The following is a 6,463-nucleotide window of genomic DNA, read 5'->3' on the forward strand; positions in this document are numbered from 1 at the left end:
GATCAGTACAGCTGCTTTCAGCAAGGCTTTTACACTGTTAGAACTATAACATCTGCAAAATCCAGAAAATGAGACCAGAATAATTCTGTCACACCTTACAAGATGAGGTGCTGTTGGTAAGGGTTGTTCTTCCTGTCAAAAACTCAGGATTCAGTGAATCCCTTAAAAAGAGTATTTTAAATTTCAATATACTAAACTGTTTAAAGACCCCATAAGATAAGTCCCCTGAATCTTGTGTTGTGATATGTATTATTTTCCCAGCCCTACAGAGAAAAGCAGCATCTGTGGTATCCAGTATCATAGCTAGCCTGGGTGGTTCTGCACATTACAGTATTGTGCTATATAAATGCTCCCCAGGTGTAATAACTACCTTGCTGACAGCTTATGCTTTATAAGTATTGCATCAGGTATTTTGTGAAGTACATGTGAAAAGATGAGGTGCACGATGCCTACCACTAGGTGAGCTTTTAGTGGGGCTCGTGGCTGCTATGACAATATGGATGATACGTGGCTGCCTTGGCATACAGCCTCATAAAGAGCTTAGGAAAGTTGAATTTCTAGTATAGTTGGGGAACACCTGACAGGTGCAATGGTGCATCTGAATGATGCTGCTGATAAATTATCATCATCATTTCTGAGGCATCCTACCTGTCTTGATTATGAAAATACTTGATGGCAGGAAAAGAGTCCTGTGCAGCCTGTGGCAGATATGATAGGCCCAAATATGCAAGTTGTCGGTAATCACTTCCTTTGTGACATGCATTATAGATTGCCTTTTAAAAGAGAATTCAGGCTTCCTTCGGAGATTTTGTAGGTTTTGTGTGGGCATGTTTTGCATAGTCATTAATAATATACATTGTTGATTAAGATATAAATTGTTGTCGTGAACCACAATATTGGTGCTTGCTTCTCATAACCTAGAGGAAGTGCTTTGTATAAACAGTCTGGGCTGCTGGCAGTGAAGCATTACCAGAGCGGGCTTTGTAAAAATCATACTAATTTACTACGCTGTTTGCTCATGCAGAACGTACATATAAAATAATACCTAGAAACGCTGCTTCTTAGACACAGGAGATGGCAGTATTGTGCATTTTAGAACTGATGAACCTTACACAGCCATGAAAGTTTTGAAAAAACACAACCATATGTAGTTCATAAATCTTGTTTTGTTAAGCAGTTAAAGCTTTAATTTTTCATCCTCCTCTTTAAGAGAATAGGTGGTGTAATGACGACCTTTTACACTCTGTATAAGTCAATACTGAGAACTATCACTCATTTCTTTTGTTAACTTGCTGCACTTCTTTGTAGCCGTCTCTGTATTAGATGCTGGTTTAATATGCTTTGGGAAATACTTGTCTTAATAAATCTGAGTAATGAAAAGGAGGGTCTTTTTGTAAGAAAACACAGATGTTAGTTACTAGCAGATCTTAGTATTATCTCTAATTTACTTTTGTAAGGTAAAAGTATTTGTAAGTAATAGCACTTTTGTAAGTGGTATTGATTGTGAAGAAGCTGTGATGTGTCTTTGGAATGGGAATACAATAATTGCATTTTTCTCCATTTTGTTTATTCTCATTAATTTATACATGTAAGAGTAGCTTGATGGTCAAATACAGTTATAGAATTCCATGCAACTAAATTGTTACAGGGCTGTGAAATATTTGTTTCAGCAAGACAAGTATGTCCATTCTGGACTGGAAAATTCCATTCCCATATCCAGAATAATCTAGAATTCTGGTCAGTAGTTGTTAACCCTTACACTGGTTTTACAGAACATTGGCCTCTTCAAACATTGTTCATTTTCGCAGAAGTCTTCCAGAGGTTTGCAGAAATCACTCTTCCTTATTTCTTCAAGAAAAACATACTTACCTTCTCCTCATGGGGTATATAAGTTCCATGCAATATAGGTATCAGGTGCACTGATTATACGTTACAGAATGGCACAAAACACAGGAACATTTTTCATGCAGCTTGAAGCTACACACCATATTCCATCATAAATCTGTGCATGAGTTGTAAGGTACATTACAGTACCTTACAGTAGACTAACTCAGAGCAATGTAGTGTAGCCGCTCTCTCTGTTAAGCACAAATTTATGCTTAATTTGCACATGGTTCGTCTAGTTTCCATTTCCTTCAAATTCCTACCACTACGGACTAACGTTTGCAGATAAGAAGTTCCTATGAGAAGCCCCGTGAGAAAAAGAAATATATTTTATAGGCATAAAGATAATCTTAAAATTGTTCTCATCTGAATTTTTGCCATATGCTTCGGTGGAGCTATCGTCATGGAATCATACAGCTCGAGTTACGTTCTCCATTCCATTTATTGAAGAAAATGGAAATGGGAAAACATGGGACATGGCAGTAAATCAGTAGTGTGGATTTGGTTAACTAAGAAAATACACATTCATTAGAAAACATTCAGTAAATGTGGGTTTGAGACCGGAATTGTTGGATTTTCATTGAAGCTTCAGGACAGTAGATTGTATTACAAAATAATTAGGGAAGTGATAGCAACTGCACCTCTCTTCTCCACTACACTGGCGGTCACTGCTTGTTCATTCTCTGTGCTAAGCCCTTTGTGGGCAATCCTCACTGCTTTTCACTGGAAAATGCATGTTTCAAGACAATATATGAGCACTCTAGAGAATGCATCTTTCCCTCACCTGCTATCCAATGGCTATGCTACTGTCTCAAGGGATAAATGATTTCTCACGTGCCATGTACTTCTGTGAGCACTAATAAAAAGTCAGTGACAATGTAAGTTACTTTTCTCTTCTTACAACGATGTGACAGTGCCTATCGGTCTGATTCAACACCCTGTTCCACAAAAAGTTGATAGAAGAACTCCCTTATAATGAGGCATGGACTGGACCTATCTCAGCCAGTACTGGTTTGTTAGATGATACTGATATTTACTTAGAGGCTGGTCTCACCAGCTCCTGAAGTCTGCAGAAGATATGCAACGTTCGTTGTTTCCACTGCACCCAGGGAACCTGCAAAGCACCTGGTACAATTAGATCTGTAGTTCTCTAGGTACATTTCCATGACTGACTAATGCTGACAGTAGCACATTGACTCTTTCCTCATAAGAGTTGAACACAACTATTTAAGACTAAAGATTAACTTCCTCAGAGTTTAAAACTGTTAATTTGTCGAATTTGAAAACTGAGGTTAAGTTTGGCCATAGCTGTTAATTAACTTATATGATAGCTATCAATATTTTACTTTCCTGGGATTTTCCATTTCAAAGACATTGAAAGAAACAGAACAGTACATTGCTAGTCACATCGAGATGATGGAAGGGTTTTGTTTGTTTTACCAAGTCATATGACTTCCTGAAGTTTTAGTCCTCTCTTGATTTGTTTAAAAGTCCAAGTTACGGTATACTGTTAAGTATATCAATATGTACAGATAATGTATAAATTTTTGAAAGTCACAAGCACTGAAGAAGATTTTGTAAATGCTATTATTTTCAGCCAGACAGACAAATTCACACAGTACATGAACAGCAATAGCTCATTGCGTTAGTTCAATGATATTTCCAAGATGCTATGGCTTGAAACTCAAAGGTTAGGAAAAACAAAGTTACAATAAAAGATGAACTAATTAAAAATTAAATAATTTCAATTAATTAAAAATTAAAGAGCTGAAATAATGCAACTCGCACATATGCGTGTAGATTCATATGTGCAGGCAAACTGATGTGTGACTCATTAGTCAGAGGCAAACAAATGCATATGTGCTTAAGCAGCATTACATTATCTGGCTAAAATTGGAGAAAAAAAAGATTGAGCAGAAAGTTATCCATTCACATAGATTTATTGCATTGATGCATAAGGGGCAAAATGTATGTCTTTTTAGATTGTGCTGATGTATTCCATTTGTAACATGAAAAATTGTGATGCTTTTTATGACACTCCTGAAAAAAAGTCATTATTTGAAGAAAAGTTAGTTTTCTACTAATATCTGGTCTAGGCTTGTCTATCTGGCTTGTTTAAAAGCCATGTCAGCTTGGGAAAAAGATTTATTGATGTGCAGCAAAGAGTTGTTTATGTGCAGTGCTCTGGGCATATGCAACTGAAAAAGCACATGGGCAGTCAGTGGGTGCATTTGAAATGCATTCAAGTTGTTGTGGGTGTATATATCAGCGATAAGATGCTCTGCCTGTGAGCTCGGGGCCGAGGTTTTATCACACTCCTCCCCTCCTGACCGCCTCCTCTCTGTCAGAAAAATCATTCATCTTACTGCTTGCCAGCAGGACAAATCAGTGAAATCAGCCATGCCAGCTGGAAGTCAGCAGCCCTGCTCCAGGAATCCAGTCTTACCCTCTGAGTTGCTCCTGCTGGGTGTTGTGTGACTTCAGTGTGCTTTGGCATTGGCTTCATGTGATTCTGAAGGAAAGAACTAATTTACAGTGGTCTGCCGTGGGGAGAAGAGATGATGGATCATATTGCCAGTCAGTTCCATTCCGCTTCTGGCAGCAGGAAAAATTACTTTGCTTTTCCAGTCTCCTCTTATGTACTCCAATACTTCCCTCAATGATACAGCAAAGTTCAAATGCCAATTACTGAAAACAATGCATGTGCATTTAGCAAGAAACTGGTAACATTCACGTTAACTGGTAACGTTCTTTTTAATTTTTTTAATTATACATACTACAGAAAACTCTGTCTTTGAAACGTCTGTACATTTTTTAGTGCTTTCTTTTTGAGGCACGTACATGCAGGGTGTTAATTTGAGCAATCACTAGAAGTGAATATATCACTTATTTTGTTTTCATATGCATGGATTGAACATCTAAGCAGATAATATATCTAATAGGGTTGTGCTCAGAACTGATTGCCTAGAGAAAATAAACAGATGGCCAGGCGACAGTAAATTTAATGACTTTTAAAGATGGGGCATCAATTTTTTTCCAAAAGTGAGATTAAATTAGTGTATCAGTAAATCCTCAATTACATGAAAATCCAAGTATTTTAAGTAGTAAATGCTGATTATTTTTTTCCCATAAATTCAGTCCCATGGTTAGGTAAAATATTCTCTCTGCTAGTCATTCTTTTGAAGGTCTTTAGGTTTGTAGTCTCAAAACACACTTCTTGGTGCTAAAGGAACAACTGAAAATCTTTTTGAATCGCTTTTCAATGTAAGGACTAACCGTTAATCAAAATGACTACAAGGGGAATACAGTAGCACAGTGGAATTAAATAATCTTGTTTTGCTGTCTATGTTGCAAGACTGCTCCTGAATCTGAAGTGATACCTTTCACTTTCCGAGTTCTTTCTCCTCTGCGTTTATTTCTTTGCCTTTCAAAATGTTTCGGGAAGAGTGTAGGGCATGCCACTGAGATATTTCCATACATGTGTGTACCCATGTATGTACAACATGTGTCACATATACAAAACATAAATATGTCCTTATTCAATATGCATACCTACTTCCCTATGAAATCCTTTAACTGCACTTTTTCTTATACTAGTTGCTACTGTAAGAATTGTCCAACAGCAGGAAAGTAGTTGTCAGCCTTTGAAACGCTTTTTTTTTTTTTAGTTCAAAGCAATATCACAGCAAATTTTTTGTGGAACGAGCTATAAACCTCTGAGATCTTACCTTGAAACCTCTGCCTGTCACTTGGGCCGGGTGCCTGGACTAGGCGGCAGCCACATTCGTTCAGTTTGACCTCCCAGGAGGTCCTTGCCCTATGCTAGCTCTAAGCCTTGGTTTGGCTGAAGCCTTGCTTGCGCATGTGAAGGGGTGGTGGTGTACAGTCCCTGGCACCTGTGGGCTAAGCTGCTCCACCCGGGTGGGTGCCGCTGCTCGGTGGTCACCTCCCAGCCCTGCGGTTTGCTGTGCAGTGCGTCCGGCACCCACTGGTCCCTGCGCTGAGGACGAGCTTGTGAGGCAGGACGTGGGAGTAGAGCCCAGGCGGTGCGGGGGCAGCACAGAGTTGGGACGCTGAGGTCCGCCTGCAGGTGCGGAGAGGTGGGGTGGGCTCGGGGCAAAGTGTGGGTTGGACATCTGGAGTCACAGAATCACAGAATCACAGAATCGTTTAGGTTGGAAGGGACCTCTGGAGATCATCTAGTCCAACCTCCCTGCTCAAGCAGTGTCCTCTAGAGCGTATTGCCCAGGATCACATCCAGACGGGTTTTGAATATCTCCAGCGAAGGAGACTCCACTACCTCTCTGGGCAACCTGTTACAATGCTCTGTCACCCTCACAGGAAAGAAGTTTTTCCTCAGGTTCAGATGGAACTTCCTGTGGTTCAGTTTCTGCCCGTTGCCTCTTGTCCTGTCGCTGGGCACCACGGAGAAGAGACTGGCCTCATCCTCTTGACACTCCCCCTTCAGATACTTGTACACGTTGATGAGATCCCCTCTCAGTCTTCTCTTCTCCAAGCTCAACAGGCCCAGCTCTTGCAGTCTTTCCTCACAGGAGAGGTGCTCCAGTCCCCTCCTCAT

This window comes from Struthio camelus, chromosome 1 (genome assembly GCF_040807025.1).
Source record: "Struthio camelus isolate bStrCam1 chromosome 1, bStrCam1.hap1, whole genome shotgun sequence".
Taxonomy (NCBI): domain Eukaryota; kingdom Metazoa; phylum Chordata; class Aves; order Struthioniformes; family Struthionidae; genus Struthio; species Struthio camelus.